The sequence below is a fragment of the Grammomys surdaster genome, unplaced genomic scaffold (assembly GCF_004785775.1).
Source record: "Grammomys surdaster isolate TR1022 unplaced genomic scaffold, NIH_TR_1.0 125767, whole genome shotgun sequence".
NCBI lineage: Eukaryota > Metazoa > Chordata > Mammalia > Rodentia > Muridae > Grammomys > Grammomys surdaster.
This window is the reverse complement of record NW_021620598.1, coordinates 2,740,884-2,765,895: the sequence shown is the minus strand read 5'-3', so window position 1 is coordinate 2,765,895 and position 25,012 is coordinate 2,740,884. Positions and strand designations below refer to the sequence as shown.

Sequence of the window (25,012 nt, the reverse complement as noted above, 5' to 3'; positions counted from 1 at the left end):
CAAACTTCCCTTCCGGGAGCACCCCGACCACTGTTCCCTAGAATCTATTCCCTTTCTCCCTAGATAGACAATGGGGGAGGCCCCCACCAGCCACCAGAAAGCATTCGGGAACATTTTTAAAGCACAAAAATCAGCTAGGAGAAACGCTCAATATCCCACTGAGGGCCCACGGCAGTAGGAACTGAGACCACTGTCTTCCCATCCGGTTTCCAAGAGGGCCTGGTCAACACCTTCAACCCCAAGAGCAAAGCCCAGGCCTGGTAATAACAGGGCCAATGACTGGCACCCTGCCACCACCCATGATGCACCAGGCCTGTGCAGGAACCAGACAGTATGTCCTGAAACCCACACCCTCAGCGTTGCTCCAGACCCTGGCTCTGGAAAAGATACTGAAGAAGCCTTGGCTTCCCAGTATCTCACAGAAAAGGCATGTGGGCTCTCCACAACCCCTTTCCCATGGTGTCACTGCCTAGTTCCCCCCGCAAACTTTGCTTGGAGAAGGCCTGGTTGATGCAGGAGATGGTTAAAATTCTGCATCCGTTTGCATCCGCCTCTAGAGGAAGCACTGCTTTTTTTTTTTTCACCCCCAGGAGGAGTGGGAGGGGGGGGGCAGCTGAGAGCAGCAATTTGCAGGTCTTGGGATGTTTTTCTCCTTGACAGCCCTGGGCCCCGCCTGCCTAGCTTGGCCTTCTTGGGCTGGGCTACAGCCCTGCAGCCTAGGCTCCACTTCGTGACTGCTGCTCCTGAGAAGGCCCCATGCACACGCAGCCACCCCCCCCCCCCATCCCAGGCTGCAACCTCCGGCTTGGGGCGGGCAAGACATGCTGCATGCTGGCGGCCTGGTACTGCCATGGTTCTTCGCCAGCCAATGTCTTCCCACAAGGCCTGCTCCCAGCCGGGCTGCACTGCCTGCCCACCCCCATGGCTCACCCTGCTCCCACCCAGAGTGCCCTCACCTTCTGGGCCCCTGGCCCCTGGCCTCGGGTCCTGCTCGTGCCCAGGGCGCCCAGCCACGTCCTCCGCGCCTCTGCCGCTCGCCCCACCCTGCTGCCCGCGCTCTGCGGCGAGCCTGGCACTGTGCCAGGCTGCCTGGGAGCCCAGCCCGAGCAGGGCGAACTTTCCAGCGGAGTGTGTGTAGGGGGATGCTGGAGTGAAGCTGGTGCCAAGGGAGGGAGCGAGCCCCAGGTGCCCGGCGGCCAACCCCCCTCCGGCCCTCGCCACCCCCCCCCCCCATCATCCCACTCCCTGTCTCCTGAGTCCCATAAAGGCGCAGACAACACGAGTGATTTAGTCAAAACAGTCATGTGCGGGAGCCCGCAAACAAACAAAAGCCCTTATTTATTTATTTAGTTCACACACCCAGATAAGGAGCTGCCTTTGTGCACATAATTTCACAGAAAGGAGGCGAAGCCATGATGCTCCCCGCAGCCCAAGAGCCTGGACAGCAGGCCCGGCTTCATGAATAATTGCAGAGCCTCAGCTTGGCTATTTCCATATTTAAATTGGGCAGCAGCGTATGATTAATTAAGAAGGAAAAAGGCAAAAAGGAAGAAAAGCTGTGGGGGCGGGGAGCCGGACATTCTGGTCAGTGCGACGGTGCCAAGGTACCCACAGCGGCTTAACTCCTCCCATGCCAGGCCCAGAGGGGGCACTGCTGCAGATGGTTTGAAGGGACCCTGCTGGTGCCCACATTGGCCACCTTCCTGTGTCCAGGGCCACCTAACTCCAGACGTTGCCCAGGAAGTTTCTCCTATGTTCCAATATGGCTCACACACACAAGAATTCTGCTATGTCCAAGATACCCGGTGGGATACTTCAGGCTGAGACAGCCTTCTCCATGGGCATCTCCATCTTCACATGCAAGCTGCAATGGGGCTCCGTTCACAGGGCCCCTAAAACACATACAAGTCCCTTCCAAATCCAGAAGCTTCTCCATATCTGGCCATGAGAGCAGACAGCCTGTTCTGCCAATGAGACAGGAGGCCTGTGGCCCTTCTGGATAGCCTAGGGCTGCAGGCTAAGTGAGAGAGGAAAGACTATATACCCGAAGGCCACAGCCCTAGGGTTGGGGCCCAGCCATCACTGTGAGTCAGCTGTGACCTTGCCAGATGTTTGACTTGAGTCCTTAACCTCAGTCTGCCCAACTGTAAAATGGGAAAGGTACTATCTATGACTGGTATCGGGCCCCCATAGGGTTGAGACAATATAGTATAGTTTCTGGCTGACCAGGGGGCCTTCTTGAGGTCTAAGGATGTTTGTTTTTGAGATGAGCAATGGTGGGGCCTGGGAAGCCTCCAACAGGAAGCTTGCCCACCCCCCCCAAAAAAAAACAAGTTTGGAGGACCCCAAACAGCAGTCAGTTTGCTGTGAGGTTGACCTGAATCCTATGGCCATGAGTACCCACTGCCCTTGGGTATGTACAGATTATCCTTGGGCAAGGACCTCCTGGAGAGGGGAATCCTGGCGGGGGGGGGGGAGTATCTACCATGCCCAGTAGCAGATAGGCGAATCTAGATATAGAATGATCAGTTGCTCCAAAATAGGGTCACTAGATTTGAACTTGGAGCAGCCCCACCCCACACCCTGGCTTGTAATCACGAACAGGTACAGTGGACTGGTGCCTGTCCAGGGGGTAGCAAGGTAACAAGACACCCTCAAAGGTGGGTCACCCTGCCCCTAATATGACTGTTACTCTGAACCAGCAGCCAGAGACTACACATGTGCAGTGTCCCTGTAAAAAAGTGGGAGAAGGAGGTCTAGGCAGATGAAAGCCCTAGCAGAAGAACACCCCAGTGATTGTGTCTTTGGAAAAAAATCAATACTCCTCTCTAAGCCTGTTTCTTGGGTGTCACCATGAGAGGTGGCTCTGGGTTCTTTCTAGCCTTCAGTGAGCAAGCAGACAGGCTCTGCTGGGATGCGGGGACCCTAGCTTCCTGACCATGGGACAGTTCCAGCTACATCTGCTTCTCTGCCAACCCCAGGCCTCCAGGGTTCTCTGCAGGAGATGAGGGTCCTCTGTGGACAAGCTGCTGCATTCTGCCAGTTTGAGGGGGCTGTTCTTTCCATCTCACAGGGGCTGAGGAAATGAAGTGGAACCTGATACACACAAAACACTCCATAGTGTCCCCCTGCCCCAGATTCCTTCTGACAGTACTGAGAAAGTTTTGAAGCTGGTGTCTCTGAAGACAGGGTATCAAGAATAGGGAGGGGTGTCTGCTCTGGGGCCGGGTTTCTGTGTCCCTGGCTTCCCTGATCTTAAGTTCATACTCAAAGCAGGAAAGAAGAGAAGGAAAAGGAGCAGGAGGGGTAGGGAGGAGAGGGAGAAGAGAGGTGAGAAGAGGGTTACTCCTGACCCTACCCTTGCTGGACAGGATAATGGCCCTGAGATACTCAGAGCTCAGCCTCTCAAGACTACAAAGGCTGTCACCTTTCAAGACAAAGGGGACTGAAGGCATGATGAAGCTAAGAACCTGGAATAGAAGGTTGGCCTGGACTACCCATAAGCCCTTTAGTCAGAGAGAGTTGCCGGCATTGGGGGCAGGAGCTAAGGAATCTAGGCAGCCATCAGAGGATGGAAAAAACAAACGGCAACAACAAAAACAAAAAACAAACATAGGGTACACCCAGGCTTCATCGAGGGGGCCACTCTTTCCATCCCACAAGGTTGAGGTCATGAAGAACCTGACACACAGTAGTCACTCCATAAACGTTCCTCCAATCCCTCAAAGTGGGGGCAACGGCTTTCCCCTGCAGAACAGCCACCCAGCACCTTGCTTTCAGCCCAGCAAGACCTCCACCAGATTTCTAACCCCCCTGGTTATTCTGGTGACAACCTCAGTGGCCGCGAGGGTGGAGAACAATGCAAGGACCCAGGTAGACAGCATGGCCACTCCACAGACACAGATCATTTACTGAACACTGTCCATGAGTGGCCACCAAGTTATTTCATTTCAACTCTATCCAATGAGTCCCGGGGTCCAGAAAGCCTACTTCCCCATCTGTGGTCTCCCATATCCTTTCCTTAGTTTGATGATACCGGGATGGAGGGGTACTGTCAGCTCTGTGAGCATTCCTGTGGTCTCCTACCATAAGAGCAACAGGACATTCTGTGGCCAGCATGTGATTCCTACGACACTGGATAAAAGGACCACTGTAGGTGCCATGGTTATGACATCGGTCTGTCACCCACAAAAGTCTGGGGACTGAAGCTCTTGGGCCAGATGAAACTTCAGATACCCTCGAGAAGCTTCCAAAACTAAAAATTCTGCCTTAGCAGACTGACAGGGGCTCCTGTGAATGGGCTTACAGCCTTGGGAAGTAGGGCGTGTGTGCTTTCTGTGCTGTGGTTAACAGCAAAGGAGTCTGGGAAGAATCTTCATGTCCAGTGATGAGGGACTAGGTGGAGAAATGCACCCAGGGATCTCCCTTTAGCCATGACAATTGGTTTGTAGTGCTGTGTCATTTGATGTAGGCCAAGAGCTGAGATCAGTTACTTAGTGAACTACACATGAGGTGTAGTATAAAACAGACACTAGTGTGTTTGGTTCCCGTGGACGGTGTGTAAGCTGTTTCCAGCGGGTGCACTCTGTGGATTCAAAGGTAATAAATAGATGGTTTTCTTTTGGAGGGAGGATCCAAAATAATCTAGGTTTACCACAGAACACTCACAAACACACACACACACACACACACACACACACACACCTAGGAAAAGGAACAATGAGCCTTCAGTTTGGCTGCCTACAGTCGTCCCGAGCCACAGCATGAAGGAGTACAAGGCACAGCCTTGACTCTGTGGCTTGGGACCATCAGCTACCACACGGGCCCAGTATTCAGCCAGCACCTGAGTTCAGAAGGGCCCTACATTCTGTTAAATCCACCACTGTCACCATCTTGAAATTTTGAACACGCTTCCTTGCTCCACTGAGGCGTCACAGTACACAGAGGCTGAGACGAAGTACACAGGGCTCCACACAGCCAGACCTCGATGTCCCTTCTCTGCATGTGGCTCCCAGATTTGCTGCTCTACCACTTCATGACCCCCCCTTTTTTTCTTATTTTTCATCCAGATTTTTCCAAAATTGGGAATCCAACTCCACAAAACTACAGTAGATAAGTGTTGTCCCCAGGGAAAGAGACTTTCTTGTTAGGAGATAAGTGGGGGTCACCAACACAGACCTGGCATTCCCAAATGGAATGCTGGCAAAAATGGGAAACGAGGCTCAGGTTTTTAAATAATAAATAATAGAGAGGGAAATGAGTCTATGTTCTCAGGACCTTCTTAGGAGTGCTTCTCCTGCCCCTTATCTTTGTTCCCCCTCAAGTACTGTTGAAGGGTACCTGGAAGTTTTCCTTCAATAGCAATACAACAGCATCCACAGAGAAGTAGAGAGTTGCCTGTCTCTGCAGGCATTCAACAGACCATAGGGCCTGTGACCTGGGCACTGTCCAGAAAAGAGATACTCTGGTTGGGGCGTGGGTGTAGAGACCCTTATCTTGAGGCTGGTACTACTCAGAACAGCTTCTCCTCTGCCTCTCAGTCCCCTCAGGGAGGGGCTCAGTAGAAGGAGACAAGAGAAGGAAAAAACCACCAAAAAAGTGAGAGGAAAGGCATCCGATGCAGGAGAGAACTTTGTGGGCAGCCTCAAAGACAGATGACCCAAGAGAGGAGACAGGAGCCTGGGCTCTTGATCACCCATAGGGTATCAGGGGCTCTGATTTCTGAGTGACTGGTGGGTGCTTGCAGGGAACTTAGCAAGAAGATGCAAATATCATCTTGACCCTCTCAGAGAGCATGAGTCCTAACTCTTTAACCAGTGAGGATATGGATGCCCATGCGAGTGTTATTCCACTAGGATGGCGGTAGTGCTGGGATACAAAGCTGACCCTGCCAGGGTGACAGGACACAAATGCCCAGGCAGTCAACACCATGTCTCTGACGGCCTGGGATATAAACAAAGTTCAAATTCAGACCTGCTTCCTGCATCCTGTCTCCCTTGTGACATCTGAGCATCGTGGGCACTGACTGAGCAGAGCTATGGGGTCAAGATAGGTTTGGAATCTTTTCTTCAAAAAAAAAAAAGAGAGAGAGAGAAAGAAGAAAAGAAGTGTGTGTGTGTGTGTGTGTGTGTGTGTGTGTGTGTGTGTGCAATCATGTGTGTGTATCAGTGGTGTGTGTGGTAAGTGCCTGTGGAGTCCACAAGAGGTCCATCAGATCCCCTAGAGCTGGAATTACAGGTGGTTGTGAGCTACCAAAAGTGGATGCTAGGAACCAAACACTGGAACCCTTCCTCTCAAGAGCAGCACGCTCTCTTTCTGCTTGTTTCTGTGTTTTGAGACAGAGACTCCCTACATAGCCCTGGCTGTTCTAGAACTCACTATGTACACAAAGTTGGCCTTGAATTCACAGAGAGCCACCTACCTCTGCCTCCTGAGCCCTAGGATTAAAGCTATATTGCCACTATGCCCAGCTAGGAAGCTAACCATTGAGCAATCTCTCCAGTGCCGGGAATCTTGTTTAGAGGGAGATTTTTAGCTTTGGAATCTCACACAGTCAAATCCAGCCTGAGAGGGCAACTCAACTTCTCCATGAAGTATAGTGAATGAGCACAAACCCGCCTCCCCGATCTAGGTGGCTTCCTTCTCAAGGCTCTGACTAAGTTGCCAAGACACCAGAAAGCCTGCTTTTTAACACGAGTATCTTCACATGAACGTACAAGAGCCCAAGCTGGAAGATGACATTTCCTTGTCCTGTAATACTTTTTCTCTTTCTTTCTTTCTTTCTTTCTTTCTTTCTTTCTTTCTTTCTTTCTTTCTTTCATTTGTTTTTCAAGACAGGGTTTCTCTGTGTAGCCCTGGCTGTCCTGGAGCTCACAGAGATCTACCTGTTTCTGCCTTCTGAGTGCTGGGGTTAAAGGCAATATGCCACCACTGCCTGGCCATGGAATACTTTCAATTTTATGAAGATCTGGCATTCTTCTCTCCAGACTCTTGTTTGAGAACCTGCTAGGGGGAGCAGGGTATTGAGGACAGGTAGCTTACTGGGACTAAGGGTGCCAGATCTCTAGTTCATACCTGGGTTTCCCCTACCCCCAAACTCCCTACAGGTTCTGTGGTCCCAGGTGCCCAAGGGACAACTGTGGGTTAGGGCTGACCTCTAGACAGCTGGGGACTTGACCAACATCGGCCAAGTAGTAGTTAGCCAATAATCTCTGCAATGTCTGGGGTGCCTGGTTATAGTCTTGCTGGCCCAGGGCAGATCTCTGGGAGCTTGCCACTGTCTGTAGATTGGGGTGTAGAGTTCAACCCCACGGGGACTCCTCATGCACACATACCAGGTCATTCTTCAGGCAAGCACTTATTTCAGGTAAAGGGGAATGGTGCTGAGAAGTGGGGTCCACAAGTGGTCTCAGAGGCTGAACCTAGAGACCAGGCTCTCCAGGGTCCTGATGTGTTTCTCCCCCCTTAGACCCTCTGTCCACAGCTGCCTGTGTCTCTAGCACTGGCTAGGCCCACTTACACCCTGGCTGACCTCAGGTAGCCTTACAGTGACTACCTTTCTACTTTTCAGGCTACAGGAAAATAGCTCAGGTCTTTTCGCGGGTGGGGGTGGGGGGCGGGCATCCAAAACAATGTCCACCACCATTCTGGCAGTGAAGCCCCAATTGACTCTGCTGCCTCTGGCTAGCCCAGTCCAGGAAGGCTAACTCCTCCCCCTGTACCCCAAAGGGGGTCATGTGCAACAAAAACACCCAGCAGAGAGCCTAAGTGCATGATCTTTTTTTTCCCTTTAAGAGCTCTGGCTGCAGGAAGGAAACTGTCTCAGAGGAGCATTCCCGGCCTAACTCTGCAGCCTTCCTTTGTGCGAGGCTGGACTGCACAGGCTAGAACCCAGAATGCACCCCAGGGCGGCCCCAACGCGTGCCCCTGGCTGTTCACTCCAGCTTCAGCCGCTAAACCCACCCCAGACCGCGGCTTAGGCCGAGCAGAGGGCGGAGCGCTTTACCAGGTCAACCGGAGCTGGGGCGATGCAGGCGGGAGGAGGAGCACGGGGTCAAGTTCATGGCTACCGCCAGGTCTGTCTGGAGGTCCCTAGAAGTAGGCTTTGCTGTAATCCTGGTCATGACCTCGCGCAGCTCCGGGTACTGATGCCCCTCTCTCTGGCCTCGCCGCTCCAACTTCGTGCACAGTCGCTGAACTCGAAGTTTCCGGGCTTCGCAGAGGCTGGGCTGGGTTTCAGGAGCGACGTCTGAGCTTGGCAACAAAGACAGAAAGCAGCCTGGCCGGGAGACAGGAGAAAGAATGACGGCCGCGAGGACAGGCGCCGCTCAGAAAGCCTTAGAACTTGAAATGATACCCGAGAGCCTTTTTGTTTCGTTTTGTCTTTTTTCCCTAAGGGGAAAATAAGAAGGGCCCAGACCCCAATCTGGACGTGGATGAGGGTGGGGTAAGGAAGGCTACGTTCTTTTCTTCCACAAAAGTGAGTGGTAGTGGCTGGTTGGCACCTCTCTCTGTTAAGTGAGCCACTTCATTTCAGTTCTTTGTAACAGAGTCAAGTTTACACAGGTCACAGGGAAGAGCTTAGTGTTGGAGCCTGGTTACCTACCTGGCATGGGGCTAGGGACACAGTGGGTGGAGCCAGGGGCTAGCTAAGAAAGCATGGCACCTATTCTGAGAGCCCAGAGACACTTTGGCCTCCGTGGGTTTACGGTGTGTTCCCAGCATCCCCATGGGCTTTGTGTGTGGAGGTGGGGATGAGGGATTAGTTGCCTATCAGTGAAGATGGAAATCCTGTCCTAAGAGTGCAGAATGACAAGTCCCACTGTTTTCGAAGGAAAACAGTGTATCCACAAGCCCCGAGACAGTCAGCCGCAGTGTCTCCACTGCATAGCAGGGGGAATTCCATGACGGCAGGGTGGTCACTTCAAGAGAATTCAGTCTAAGTCACACTCTTTTCAAGGGGGAAGCCTGCTTTTTCTGCTGGTGACCTTGCCAGGAACCCCATTTGATATTTTCATTTCCTTTTTTTTCCCTTATTTTTTATTCATAACCATAAACTTAACTTTGCAAGGGGACTGTTAAGACTCAGAGAGGAATGAGGAAAATATAGACCCCAGAGAATTTGGTAGGAGGAGAGGCAATGGGGTAGACCTGGTGGGGCATCTTCTGAGTAACAGAGGGAATGGCCTGGTGGGTAAGATGCCTGAAAGTCAGAAGAATCAGAGCTGTCCACAGTTGGCAATGGTGACCCTCTTGCTGGTCCTGCTGGTCCTGGACACGATGCTGCTCTAATGGCTTCTGTGATGTTCGTGCCTTCTTTCAGCTTCCCAGAGCCCACATGTTTGCTGTCCAGCCACTCAGGCCTTGCAGTGCAGATGAGGAACTGAGAACTGTTTGTGTATTGCTCAGTGCTTGCCATGGACAAGATGTCAGGACCTGAATGCTTCAGGACGAAGTTCTCACCTTCCAATCTCTCCCGGCAGATGGACTCGCTGCCAGCGCCATTATGGTGTGCAAAGTTGCCACCCTGGCACGTGAACCCTGAAATAACGCTATGAAAGGAGGAGCTCTTACAGCCCACGTTTTCTCTCCGGTGCTCAGATCTGAACGTTTTTTGCTGTCTTTGGAACCTTGTCAGCAAAGGCTCACCATCAGTCCTGATGTGGGATTGACCATAGCCATGGCAAGCGGCAACAGGGACATCGGTGTCTGCAAGCTCACTATGTATTTTTTCAATTCATCCAAAATGTTGTCTTCCCAGAGCATGGCTTCCTTTGCCTCTTGCACTCTGGGACTTTGGAGCCCAGTTTGTCCCAAAGGAGCTGGAGGTGGGGTTCACACCTGTAACCTAGTGCTCCAGAATCAATGGTAGAAAAATTGTAAATTCGAGGTACTCTGGGCTGCATAGTGAGAAACTGTGTCAAAACCAAACTGAGCTGAAGGAATAACTGGGTGAAAGCTGGTACTGTTCTTCTGGAGGACCTGTGTTTTCACACCAGGCAGCTCACAACTGCCTATAGCTCCAGCTCCAGAGAATCTGACATCTGATCTCATCAAGCACCTGAGTGTACACACACACACACTTAGAAATGAACCTCCAGAGTGGGGTATGATATCACACACCTTTAATCCCAGCACTGAGGAGGCAGAAACAGTTCTATCTCTGATTTTGAAGACAGCCTGGTCTATACAGCAAGTTTCAGCCTAGCCATGGCTTCTAAGATAAAAAATCTTGAGGCTGGAGTGATGGCTCAGTGGTTGAGAGCATTGGCTGCTGTTCTTCCAGAGGACCTGGGTTTGATTCCCAGCACCCACATGGGGACTAACAACTGTCTGCAACTACAGTTCCAGGGAGATCCAACACACGATTCTGGTCTCCAAGGGCACTGTACACACATGGTACACAGACATACATAAAAAATTAAAATATATCTTTAAAAACTTCTTCAAAAATAAACAAAGGAAGGAAGAGCAAACATGTAAGAGGGAAGAAGAAATGATGATGATGATGATGATAAGGATGATGATGATAAAAGCCAGACAGTGGTGGCGCACGCCTTTAATCCCAGCACTTGGGAGGCAGAGGCAGGCGGATTTCTGAGTTTGAGGCCAGCCTGGTCTACAGAGTGAGTTCCAGGACAGCCAGGGCTACACAAAGAAACCTTGTCTCAAAAAAACAAAACAAAACAACAATAATAATAATAATATGATGCCTGGGAATATGCTCAATTAGTACAGTATTTGGTTAGTGTGCTTGAAGCCCCTGGGTTTGGTCCCCAGCACTGCATCAAACAGCAGTAGTGGCCACACCTATAATCCCATCACTCGGGAGGTAGAAACAGGACAGTCAGAAGTCATTCTTGGTTACATAATCTTTCCAAGGCTAGACTGGGTTATATAAGAACCTGTCCAGAAAAAAAAGGTAGGGTTGGGGAAAGACCACAAAGATGGAAAATAATTACTTACCCAGGGCTGGCTGCGCGGGTGTGCGGCATATTTAGTTCGACAGGGCCATGTGTACAAAAGGAACCCATACTTGTCAGCTGTCACCTGCCCCGGAATCTGAATCATTTTGAGCCCAGAGATGGCTTTTTTTATCTTGTTCTGGTCTCTGAGAACTAAGTAACCAGTCCTGACTGGCTGAAGGCTCACAATGCCACAACGTACGTGCCTCTCATTGGTGTTTCTGCTACTGAGTTCTGTCTACAGAAATGATTTCAAATCCTGGGTAGATGAGGAAAAAAGAAAAACATTTCAGTGCTAATTTATTCTGTTATCAGAGGATGTGTGTCTTAAAGGGGGAGGGGCTGTGGTGACACTGGTGGGACTATCAGGACTGAAGCCATCCGGGTCATTCCTTGCTCTCCTGTGTGGATGCTGTGCGTTATCTCAGGGGCTCCGGTTCCTTTGTGGGGGTGATGAGAGTTTCTGCCTGCAGGTATTCTTAGGAACCAGTGGGGGGGGGGGCCATGGTGTCAGTAGCAGTATGCAATAGGCACTCCATAAGTAACCAACACCCTTTACCCTCGTGATTACATGACTTGACAGTGGGACCCAGGGTCAATTTCATTTTTTATTTTTAACATATGGTCTCACTACGTGACCCAGGCTAGCCTAGATCATGTGATTCTCCTGACTCAGCCTGAGCACTGGGATTATAGACACGTGCCCCTATGCCCTGCTTCATTATTTTCAGTGAATGTGTATTCACCTCCTCTTCCTGTTGCTCCTTCTCTTCCCCCAACCCCCACTAGCTGCCCAGACAGAGTCTGGCTAGACACCTCTGGCTAGCCTGCGACTCTCCATGTAAATCATTCTGGCCTCAGACGCAGCATTCTTTCAGCCTTGGCCTCCCATGTGCTAAGACTACAAGCATAAGCCAACACTCCCAGACATCCCTTGTCTGTCTGGGGCCTCCAGAGAGCTGAGCTGGTGAAGGTGCTTGCTGCCATTTGAAGCCTGAGGCTCAGAGCTTGATCCCTGGAACCTACAGGGTACAGGGAGAAATCAGACTCCTACAAATTGTCCTCTGACCTCCCGCACACAGGATGTGACATGCACTTGCCTACACACATATGCATACTTGTAATAAATAAGTTAATTAATTAATTAAAACACACACCGATGAGAGACTAACTCGGTGGGTTTGTTTGCCATACAAGCATGTGGAACCGAGTTCAAATCCCCAACATAAAAGTATTTGGAATCCCGTCGCCCCTATGGGGAATGAGAAGGAGGGAGGAAGGGAGGGAGGGAAGGAGGGAGGAGAAGGGAGGAAGGGTTGGATATATATAGAGAGAGACAGAGACAGAGAGAGACAGAGAGAGTGTGTAAGCAAAACATAGTGGGACCTCACTGGAGACTCCAAGCAGAGCCAATGACCTACCTATACCCTTCAGTGATACCCAGCTGAGCATACAGTGAGCTGTCTTCACACTAGGCATCAACCTGGCCTGTGTGGCCGGCTGTTCTCCAGGACTAGACACCATGACATTTGCTGCTGACTAAAGTCTTCATCACACTGCGTCCTTAACCTTCTGTGCTTCGGCTTTCCTATTTGAGACTTGGTTTTTAAAAAACATATTTTTAACAGTTTCAGGCTCTTATTTATACCCACAGGCTGCTAACAGAATCTGCTCCAACAATCCAGGAGGGGGAAGAAACCAGAGCCACCCAGTGTCTCTCCCAGCAGCCTTGTGAGGCCAGCAGGTAGGAGAGAGGGGTGGTGAACACTGGGCCCCAGCAGCTTTCAATAAAGGTAGAGTCCTGTTCGGAGAGAAGCTCACAGTCAACTTCCAGGCCTAGCTACAGAGCCCACAAGAATCCAGACCCTTGCTGGGTGGTGGTGGCACATGCCTTTAATCCCAGCACTTGGGAGGCAGAGGCAGGCAGATTTCTGAGTTTGAGGCCAGCCTGGTCTACAGAGTGAGTTCCAGGACAGCCAGGGCTACACAGAGAAACCCTGTCTCAAAAAACAAACAAACAAACAAACAAAAAAACAAAAAACAAAAAAAAACTGGGTCCAAGTTTGGTTTCGCTCCTGAATTAATTAGCTCTAAGTTACAGGTCTGTCTGACACAGCTTCCTTGTATCTTTAAAGATTTTCTTGGACTGGAGAGATAGCTCAGTGGTTAAGAGCACTGCCTGCACTTCCCGAGGTCCTGAGTTCAAATCCCAGCAACCACATGGTGGCTCACAACTATCTGTAATGAGATCCAATGCCCTCTTGTGGGGTGTCTGAAGACAGCTACAGTGTATTCATATATAATAAATAAATAAATCTTTAAAAAAATGTAAAAAAAGATTTTCTTTATTATTTATCTATATATATTTATTATTTATCATATATATGTATATATATACATATATATATATGACTGTGTATGTGCATAGGCATTCAGATCCCTGTAGGGGTCACAAGAGGGTGTTAGACCCCCTGGGGCTGGAGTTACAGACAGTGGTGAGTAGCTGGATTTCGGTGCTGGGAACTGAACTCAAATCTTCTGGAAGGATAGCGAGTGCTCTTAACTGCTAAGCCATCTCTCCAGATCCTGTTAATTTTTTTTAAATGACATTTTATATGTATTCTTTGAAAAAAATCATACAAGTATACAATGTATTTTGATCTTATCCCTTTATCTTATTTAATCCCAAATAACCAAATATGGTTATCCACATTTGACAGATGAGAAACCCAAGGCTCAGAGAAGTTAAGAAAGTGGAGCTGCCTCAGTCAGTAAGGTCTTCGGTGTGCAACCATAAGAACCTGAGTTTGGTCCCTAGAACCCATATATAGAAGCTGGGCATCATGGTTAATCCCAGCACTGGTGGGGGGGGGGAGGTTCCCTGGAGCTTGCTGGGAACAAATCTCTAAGTTCTAGTTTAGAAAGAGACTCTGCCTCAAAAACCAAAGTGGAGGGGCTAGAGAGATGTTTCAGTAGATTAGAGCACTTGTTGCTCTTGCAGAGGACCCAGGTTCAGTTCCTAGCACACACATGACAGTTCACAACCATCTGTGACTCCAGTTCTAGGGGATCTGATGTCCACTTTTGATCTCTGTGGGCACCAATATGCATGCATACATACAGATAAAATACTTGTACACATAAAACAAAAATTTTAAACTCAAAAAAAAAAAGAGAGAGAAATGATTGAGGAAGACACTGAACAGACATGCATGAATATCCACACTGTGGCCCACAGAAAGAAGTAAGGGGTGAAGAAAAGGTTTAGCTGTCAAGACCCAAGTTTGCTTCTCAGCACCCAAATCAGGTGGCTCACAACTGTCTCGAACTCTTGGTTTTGGGGGATCCAACACCTCTGGCTTCCTTAGACACCTGCACTCTCGTGAGTAGAATCTCTCTCTCTCTCTCTCTCTCTCTCTCTCTCTCTCTCTCACACACACACACACACACACACACACACACACACACACACAATTTTAAAATAATATAAATCTTTAATAAGACAGAGAGAAATAAAGAAAGGGTGGAAGAAAGGAAGAGAGGGAGGGAAAGGAGGAGGATGAAGGGCTTGCCTGAGGCCTTAGAGGAGTCTGAATTCCCAGGGAACCCGCTCCTTACAGATTTACAGCTAAAAGCCTCTTCTGAATCAGAGAGGCCTCTCTGCACGTGTGGCTAGGAGGCCCTGAGGGATACCTATTCACCCTAAGCTAGCTCAGGTGGAACTCAGATTCTCTGAGCACAGGCATCTAGACCCTCCTACCAAGTCCTCAGCTCTAAGAGTCCCCCTTCCTCGGACCACACCCAAGACCCATCCAATGCAAGTTTTTCATAAAAAGGGGAAAACTGGTCTCTGAGTTGAGACTCCCAGACTCCCTGAACTTGAAATTATTGGCCTGAAATGTGCCTATGTCCACAAATGGTGAAACCAAAAAATGGAGAGGCCAGTCTCTTGGAAACTGTATGTTTTCTGTTTATAGAGGTGCCTGTCCCAGTCTCAAGCTTTGTCTTTTAATATGGAGAGAGAAAAAGAACCTGTAAAGCTGCTTCTCTGAGGCACACTTCAGTCTAGAAAATCTGAACTGTTGCAGACAAGCTAGGCAGAGCCTCAAGCCCAGGGCCAGGTACCCTGTGTACTCACTGCTGCCAACACCCAGCACATAAGACCTCAAAAGATGCCATGAACCAATAAGATACCTTAGGATATCCCAAGGAGAGCAGCAAATACAGATGAGAGAGGCACCCTCAATACACAAGGCTGGTTTCTTCAAAATTATATATGAGAACACTGGGAGGTCTCCCTCATACACAGTCTGTCCATGAGAGTAGTTTTGGCAGGCTTGGTCCAACAAACTAGACGCTTGGAAATCACCTATTTTTCCATGTTCTTTCTTCAAAGGTTTCATAGAGACCATCTTCCTCAACCCACCCCCCGACTCCCATACAAAGAGAGACAGTGCACAGCTGATGCACAACCTACAGTATTTCATTTGGGGGTTGATCTTGTGATGGTGCAGAAGTGACAGGCATCAGCAGAAACAGTACTTGGGATTTTGAGTTTGATCTTTTCCATTCTGGTGATAATGCGATAGAAACACCCTTTCTCAACGCCAGCCATCACCAGGGGAAACCACATGCCCCTGTGTGCTGTGTTGATAAGCCAGGACATTTAGTAGATTAAGCAAGTCCACTATGTCTTCAAGCCACAGCGGGTCCTCTGTATGAGCCATCGTTAAAGGTTAAAGAACATTTGTATTTGATGGTCTTGGTAAACAGGGTGGAGTGGAAACATCGGGCACCTCCAGGATGCTTAGGGAATGAGGCTCTTCTGGCTAGGGAAGAACTAATGATGGATGAATGGGTCAGGGCTGGCGACCAGCAGTGACCATGGAAGGGAAATATGTTTACAGGCTCCAGTTGACACAACAGGTTAAAACAGAGAATCAGAAGCAGGGTGTGGAAGAACTGTCTCTCTGTGGAGGGACAGTGCTGGCCACACTTGCTAGAACACTTGAGACAGCACATCAGAAGTATGTGCAAGCCTTCCTGGAAAGTGGCTGCCAACAAATAGGCGCTCTCGTCTCTTGGCCTGCAGACCTCCGTCCGAAAGGGGCGCTCACACTGCGGGGCTAGCCTGGGCTCTGCATTTCTTGGACCTGGGCTGAGCACCCAGCAGGGCTTCTTGTACAGTGGAAGACTACAGCCCCAAGTAGGAGGGGCCTCGGGTTCCCGGTGCCACGACTCCGCCGCCATCACAGTGTCCTGGCGGGCCCTCTCTAGGGAACCTAGAAGGCCTCGCGCTCGCACCTTGAGGAGGTACACAGGGAGCAGAAAAGAAGTGCGAACACAGAGCAGACAGACCTTAAGCATAACGCACAAACCTCAGGCCCCACCCCGGAAGCAGACTTGGTCGTAGACGTAGGGCGGGGCCTCTCGCGTCTGGGGGCGTGACTTCTAAGCGACCTGCGCCGGAAATGAAGTCCAGGGTGCGGCAGGCCCAGCTACAGCGGTTCGCAACTGAGAGGCGGGGTCGTGTCTAGAGGCGGAGCCTTGCACAGCTGGAGGTGGAGCCACTAGGCCACCGTCTCCGACTTCCGGGGTCGCGGACGGAGCGGGCGGAATAGAGCATAGAGTGGGCGGGCTCTGGGTCGGCCCGCTCTGAATGTAAATTTACGGCCTAGGCGGTCAGCGGCTCCGGGGCGAGGCCTGCGTGGTGGGGCGGGGCCTAGGCATGTGGGCGGGACCTGGCTGAGCGCACTCCCAACCTTAGTGCGGGCAGGCGGGAGGCGGAGCCTCTGCGCGCGGCCTAAATGAGTTTGCGCAGACTCAGGGCCCCACTGCTTCCTCACGTGCAGCAGGCATCATCTCAGCCTGTCACTGTCGATCCTGGTGCTAGATTTCACTTAAATCAGGTTTTCATTTAAGTTAGACTTTTCTGTTCTGAAAGCTTTCCTACCCTTTCTCTCAGAAACCAGACCAAACCGCCAGATAGTTGGAATTTGTAAACTCTGCCAAGGAGGAAGAAAACCCTCAAGCACCTGGAGAGATTTTTTTCCTTTTTTGAGGCTGTGTATGTGGTATAAAGATTCTTGCGTGATTGCAATACCACTTGTGAATACCTTAAAAGTATCCAGTTCTTGATCTGGGGAGGTAGCTCAGTTGGTAGAGTCCTTTCCTAGCAGATAGGAGACCTTGGGTTCCGTTCTGGTACCAATGACACACACACAAAAACAAACAAACTTGATAATTTTCCAACTCAAAAATCACACGTTACTGGAGAAAATTTAGAAAGTCGAAAAGAATTTTAAAAACCTGGTCAATAAGCCAGGTGGTGGCACACGCCTTTAATCCCAGAACTTGGGAGGTAGAGGCAGGTGAATCTCTGATTTTGAGACCAGCCTGGTCTACTGAACAAGTTCCAGGACAGCCTGAGCAAATAGAGAAACTTAGTCTCGAAAAACAAACAGACCGCCGGCCGGGCGGTGGTGGCGCACACCTTTAATCCCAGCACTTGGGAGGCAGAGGTAGATGGATTTCTGAGTTTGAGGCCAGCCTGGTCTACAGAGTGAGTTCCAGGACAGCCTGGGCTACACAGAGAAACCCTGTCTCGAAAAACAAAACAAACAAACAAAAAACAGACAAAAACCCTGATTATTTAAGATCACTAGTGTTAACATTTTGATGTGTTCTATTTTTATAAATTCTATGTATATTTGAAACAGAAATAGGGTCAATACTCTACAGTACTGCCTTGCCCTTTGTCTTTTTATAGTTGGTGTTGTTGTGAAGTCCAACCATAGCCTTATTTGTGGCCACACACAGCCCTAGATGGGGAACCCCTTTGTTATTTAACCCTCATCTCATTATTGGGTCTTGGCTTTGCCAGTTTCATCTCTTCCTTTCCTCTGATCTCTGGCATGCCTAGACGTGGAAGGTTACTTGTCAAATATGCAAATACTAGGGCTTCTTGTTTCCATCTCTTCAAGATGACTTTTCTACATTTAAATGGTAACAAATGTTTCAAAAAGTGATAGGTCCCTTGTAGCCAAAAAATAGATACCTAGTGTCCAGATTACATAGAGAATGAAAACTCAACAATGAAATCCCTAATTTAATTATAGGCAAAGGACTTGAATGTTTTCAAAGACTATATAGCTATGGTTGGACTTCACAACAACACCAACTACAAAAAGACAAAGGGCAAGGCAGTACTGTAGAGTATTGACCCTTTTTCTGTTTCAAATATACATAGAATTTATAAAAATAGAAACACATCAAAATGTTAACACTAGTGATCTTAAATAATCAGGGTTTTTGTCTGTTTTTTTTTTTTTTTGTTTGTTTGTTTGTTTGTTCTAACACAGCCAACGAGATGTTTCCTGTGGCCAATCAACAGGGGGGAAAAAAACAAACCAAATTCACAAAACAACACTTCACACTGAGGTCGCAAGTACAGAAAAAAAAATTACTAAAATTCATTATATGAATGTAGGGAACACAAGCAACTTGAAAAAATGGAAAGTTTTAAAAGGTGTTGGCAAGTGTTCGGAGAATCTGGAACCTTTTCATGTTGCTAGTAGAAATGCAAAATGACGTACGGAAACCCTTATGGAAAAGTTAGAGCTACCATGTGACTCGGCAATTTAGCTTGTCAGTATGTATCCAAAGACTTGAAAGCAAGAATGTTGTCTGGCTGCTGTGCACTCCTGCTCCAAGAAGAGGAAAGGTAGAAATTCTAGAAACAGCTCCAAAGGGTCATGGATGGGTCAGTGGGTGAAGCTGATATCATAAATACATACAAAGGGATATCATCAGGCTTAGAAAAGAATCGAGTTCTCCGATCAGCTACAACAGAATTGAACCCTGAAAACTTGCTAGGGGAAGAAAGCTAGACACAAAGTATCCAATCATGAGATCTGTTCAACAGTTCAACAGGCGAACCCCAAAACAGGAGAACAGTGTCACTAGGCTCAAAGGCCAGAGGAGGTGTGGAGTTCTTACTGATCAGATGAGTTTCGGTTTGGAATAATGAAGGTGTGGGAATGGATGCTGATGCCTGCATAGCAAGGAGAGTATGCCTAATGCTGTGGAAACAGTACATTAAAAAAAAAACACCTTATTAATATTCATGAGGAAGTCAGAGGACGACTTTCAGGAGTGTCTCCTTCCACCTCTTTGAGGTAGGGCCGCTCATTTCTGCTGCACAGTACACTCCAGGAAACTGATCCATGTACTTTCGGCTGATTCTCCTGTTTCTGACTCCCTATCTCACAGAAGTGCTGAGATTAGATACACACCTGATGAAAATCAGACTTTTTAATGTGGGTTCCAGGGGTCAAACTCAAGTTGGCAAACTTGTGCGGCAAGCACCTTTATCTCCTGAGCCCTTTAGCCAGCTTCCTTAATAATATTGTTACAAATATTTTAACACCCCCTAAAGACGATTTGGGAGAGGGAAGACATTTTGGAGTGTGTGTGTGTGTGTGTGTGTGTGTGTGTGTGTGTGTGTTTATGTGTACATGGAGGACAGTGAGATCTTCAATTATTCTCTGCCTTATTATTTTTCCTACTTTTTGAGACAGAATCTCTTCATTGAACCTGGAGCTCAATTTTTGAATTCGACTGGCTGACCAGCAAGTCTAAAGAACCCTCTGCTGTCTGCCTTCACAGTACTAGATTATATGCTAAACCATGGGGAAGGGGTAGGGTCTTTTTCTCAGATGCTAATCCCAGTACATAAATCTCAGGCTCATTGAGGTGTCCCTCCAGGTGGCTGGGGATGGCTTCATTCAGGCGTCTCTGTAATAATCTCCATGCAGGAGAGCAAGCCTAATTTGGAATAGCAGTAAATCATTGGTGATCTTTATCTGAATTTGATCTTTTCTGTTTGAACCACCAAAACACACACACAGAGATACACATACACACACATGCATACACACACACACACACACACACACACACACACACACATTTTCTTCTCTAAACATCATATATGTTGCTGACAATTCTGATAAAATAACAAACAGAATTACAAATTAGAGAAGCCGCCATTGTCAAGACCTCTACTCTTCAAGGTCCATACTTAGCCACTGACTATGTGTCATGGTGTATTATCTTTGTCTCTACTAACAGGCAATAAAAACAATTCTCATGTTTCAGCCGTACATTTTAATAACTTCATGCCATCCATTGTTTGGATGTCTCTTATGTACCTCCTGTAATTATTTCACTGTTGGCTATGTGGGTGATTGACACACAGGCTGCAGTAAGCATTCTTGTGTGTCTTGCATGCTCCTTATGTACCCCTAGGGAAGCTGTAACTTCAGAGAAAATTAGTTCTTTTTGTTGTTGTTTTAATTTTTAATTTTATATGTGCATTTATATTTTGCCTGCATGTGTGTCTATGTGAGAGTCTGTGAGTGTATCAGACCTTGGAGTTACAGACAGTTGTGAGCTGCCATGTGGGTGCTGGGAATTGAACCTGGGTCCTCTGGAAGAACAGTCAGTGCTCTTAACTACTGGGCCATCTCTTCAATGCTTATTTTAGTTTTTGAGATGGGGTTTCCTCTGTGCAGTCTTTGCTGTCATAGAACTCACTCTATAGACCAGGCTGACCTCACAGAGATCTGTCTGCCTCCGCCTCCTGCGTGCTGGGATTAAAGGTGTGCACCACCTCACACTGCGAGAGTCAGCATTTCAAAGCTCTTGAGTATATCATCACTAGTTGGCACCCAGGAAGGGCAAAAAAATTTTTAGTAGCACAATTTATGACAGTAGATTTTGTTTTGATTTTTTAAAAAAGTTTTTTTTAATGTGTATGGGTGTTTTGCTTACATGTATGTCCGTGTACCATGTGTGTGCCTCACGACCACAGAGGTCAGAAGAGGGTATTGGATCCCCTGTAATTGGAGTTATATATGGTTATGAGCTGCCTTCTGGGTACTGGAAGTTAAACCTTGGTCTTCTGGAAGAATAGCCAATGCTTTTAACTGCTTAGCCATCTCTCTGGCCCATTTTGTTTTTAAGATAGGATTTTGCTGTATTGCTTTGGTTGATCTGGAATCTCTGAATGGACCAGTCTGGCCTCAAACATGTGGGGATTCTGCTTCCTCTGCCTCCTCAGTGCTGGGCTTCCATGCCAGCTGAGCATGTGTGGAGTCTCTCACTGTGAGGAGAGCTTTGGGGACAGCATGTTAGAGAATGGTTCTGCCTGCGGCTGTGGCCCACTGTGGACCCCTGCCAACTTACCTTTGCTGAGCAATCCTGAAGACAGGTGGCTAAGGAGAATTGGGCTCTAAGCTTGAAAGAGCTTGGTTCCACTCCTTGCTGCTCCCAAGGCTGCTGAGCCTGTCACTGCTTGTCCCTCTTGCTGTCAATCAGGTAATGGGTTGGTTCTCAATGTCTGACTTGTGCAATGCTCGCCTACACTCCCAGGCCCACCGAGTTTCTACTCTCACTTGGAGGATGGCAGAGGCAAGTGGGTGTGGCCAGAAGGCAGCTTTCTTCACAACAGCACCAACAACGAGTCCTATGAGACTACTTGTGCCATCTGCCCAACCTGACTGTGTGCAAGGCCCTGGGCATCCTTGAGAACACAGTGTGGGCTAGCTTTCTGGCAGCCTTGCTGGAGCATTCACCCCTCTCACCTTAAGTAAAGCTTCCTCGGAGCATCAACTAAAGCTCCTCCCACCCCCCACCTCACCCCCCAAAAAAACAACTTGTGGCCCCTGCCTGTCCCCAAATCCTCTGGTTTGGGACTTGAGGCAGGCTGATCTCTGCTTCTCTCTCTGGCCTTCTCAGCACTGCCATTTCCTATCACCCAGAAGCAACTGGCCCAGTGCAGAAACTGCTAGAGAGAACCACTGGCCTTTCCTTTTGGGGATGCTCTTCTTTCCTGGGAATCAGAATCCCAGCTCCTCCTGAGGATAACAATAGCAACTCAGACCATTCCTGCTGGCTGTTCCCTCAGCCACCATGTTCTCTTGGAAGCTTCCCAGGATAATGGGGATGGATCCCTCACCCAGGAGAAGCCACATAGACATCGCTGGTTCTTCCAGTCTTTGCCTCAGCCTATCTTTGTATTGAGTCCCACCAGGCTGTGAGTTTCCTGAGAACAAAGAATGTCCTCAGTGTCCCCAGTATTCAGCACTGGGCCTACTGTACAGGTGTCCAGCTGTGGTGCAGGACCAACCTGTGACTGGTAAAGACAGTGACTTGATAAGCCATTTGATAAGCAAGTGGCTGAGTAGAGATGGCTAAAGCAATATGGCTCCCATACTAGTTCTGACCTCTTGATTTCAAATTCGTAGTCATTTGGAAACAGCTTGAAATTTGAGATGCCATGTCAGGCATTAGCTCATGTGCATCAGTTGTCGTTCCCCAGACAGCATCCACTATTGGGGGAGGGTGTCCCTCACTGACCCAGAACTCACCAAGTATAGACCAGCAGGCCCCCAGGGATTTGCTTAGTCTCCAATTCGACCCAGCACTGAGATTACTGGTGGACACTGCCACATCCAGTGTCTTTGTTTATTTAAGATGGGGGTCTCGCTCACGCTTTATGTATCCCTGGCTTGGATGTGCTGTTTTCAGACTCAGAGATCCACCTGTCTCTGCCTGAGTGCTGAGAGGAAGAAGAGCGTGTGCCGCCATGCTCAGCTAACGCATGGCTTTGTATGTTGGGTTTGGAGATGGAACTCATGTACTTAGGCTTACAAGGAAAGCGCTTGACTGACTGAGTGCTCACCTGCTCACCCCACCCTCTGAGATGGTGTTTGTTAGCCGGGTTTGGGTTGTGGCACATCCATTACATGAAAAGAAATTGGCTTGCCTATTACTTTTACCTTAAGTGTTTCCTTGAGAATACTTGTTTCCAACAGGCAGAGGCCACCAGTTTATGACAGGAGAGCTTCAGGCTCATGATGAGCATGTGGTGACACACACACACTTTTCAACATCTGGTACAGACAGCCAGATCACATGAATTCAGACTCTGATACCCTCCTCCTAACATATACCTTCCTTCTTATAAGCCAGTGTCCCCTGCTGCCTTGTCCAGTCACAATGTCTAGTTATGGTCCCACCTCATTCTCAGGTCATCCTCTGAGAATGTTGGAGGACACAGTGGATCTGGGGGACATTGGAAGATTCACTTGCTCTCCTGAAGATCTGGAAAGCCGGTAGCCTAGATAGGAATAGACCCCCGAAGGACTCACCCTCAATGGGTGTTTATCTCAAACATACCATGGAGTCACTGCTTCCTGTCCAGAGTCTATGGTGGCTCCCTGTTGTTCTTGAGTTTAGAGCCAGATTCTTTAGTGTGGCTGCGACGTCTAGGCTAAGGACAGGAATTGTTACCTTCAAAGAAGTAACATCACAGCCCTTGGCAAAGGGTGGATGGGTATGAGAGAGCACATCCAAAGGGCAGTGGTGGTCTGAATACAAAAGTCCCCTCCTCCACAGTCTCAGGCATTGGAAGACTTGGTCCCTGTTGGTGGTGCTGTCTGGAGGAGGTTTAGGTGATTTAGCCTAGCTGAAGGGATCCATGTTACTGGGACAATGCTTCCCAGTTCTCTCTCTCTCTCTCTCTCTCTCTCTCTCTCTCTCTCTCTCTCTCCTTCCTGCCCACCACTGAGATGTGAACTCTCTGTTTCCTGCTCTTGCCACTGTACTGTGTGCTTCGTCATCATGATACATTCTTATCCTAGAGCCTTAAGCCAATATCAATTCTTCCTTCTGTAAGTTGCTTTGTATCCCGGTGTTTTATCACAGCCACAGAAAAGTAGCTAATACAAGGGAACCCCATCTGCAGGGACCAGGAATGAGGCAAGGGATATTTAAAAAATGGATTAAGTGCAATGTCCAGGCTCCAAAACATATACTTCATGGACAAGGCTCCAGGAAGGGGAGACCCCATTCTTAAGTCACATGAGACGAGAGTGCCGGGAAAACCTTGATTGTGGATCTGACTCTAGGCCAGCCTCTCTGCCACCAAAGATCTGAGGCTGGGTGGGCCTCTCTATGAAGCCCTTCCTCACCAGCCCACCTTTGCCCTTCTTCTAGAGCCTGGCTCTGGCCCTGGCTGTAGCAGCAAGACCATGGACATCACCACAGAGCATGACGCTCACGGTGTGCTGGCTGCCCCTGCCCTCCCCTCCGAGCCTGTCGCTTCACATGGATACACAGGGACAGGTGCTGCAGACACCTGGGATCACTGGCATTGGGTGGGTACCACCCACACATCCACACAGAGATTGTGCTTCTTGGTATCTCCAGAGGCTCAGAGGTGGGCACCTTCCTCCAGGCAAAAGGGAACCCAGAGGCACACTCCAGGAAGAAGCACACGTGCAAACACACACACACAGACACACACACACACATACTTGGAAACACCTAATGTTATGGCCTGTCCCCATCTGCTACCAACCAGCATGACCAGCCCTGGCTGGCATTCACTTATCCAATTCTGCAATCAGTATTTTTGTCCTTAGTTCCACTGAGCCCCAGGGATCACAAGTTTCTGCCCCAGGGAGGACGTAGGGAGGATCCCAGGACAGTGAGGATAGTTGAAACACCCTGGGACCAGAGCTGGGGCAGAAGGTATGATGATGGTGGAGACCAAACAAAACAAAACAAAAAAACAAAACAAAACAAACAAACAAACAAACAAACAAACAAACAAAAACGATCTGGGGCCCTCTCTCACCCTAAACACTAAACACTTGCTCAGCACAGTAGGACAGCAACACAGCCCCACCTACAGCAAGCCTAGATTTTAGTGTTTCTGTCCAGGCTAGGAGGCAGGTTTGGTCCAGAAGTGTATCGGAGACTAGAGGGCAAGCTGCTTCATGGTTTAAGGGAAAGGAAACTGAGGCTAAGATTTGTTCTAGGCCCCATGGGAGTGATGTCAGGCCCCCTTTGCTCCCTGGCCAGCCGCTCCCCCGCCATGAGCCTGCCTTTCCCACGGGGCCGGGGCACTCCTGGCAGCCCAGAGGTCTCCTGGCACAAGGCGTGGAGGAGGAGTGCGGTGGAGGGCATCTGGCAGCTAG

General features: G+C 48.9%; 1 long non-coding RNA gene across 1 annotated transcript in view; it reads right to left on the bottom strand.

Annotated features, from left to right (window-relative positions):
* The window catches only part of LOC114639915, a 51,121-nt gene extending 42,954 nt beyond the window's left edge, over positions 1-8,167 (bottom strand). The window contains exon 1 of the long non-coding RNA XR_003714076.1: positions 8,006-8,167. This is a non-coding gene — a long non-coding RNA (uncharacterized LOC114639915). The remainder of the gene's footprint in view (positions 1-8,005) is intronic.
* Between the last annotated feature and the right edge of the window lie 16,845 nt (positions 8,168-25,012).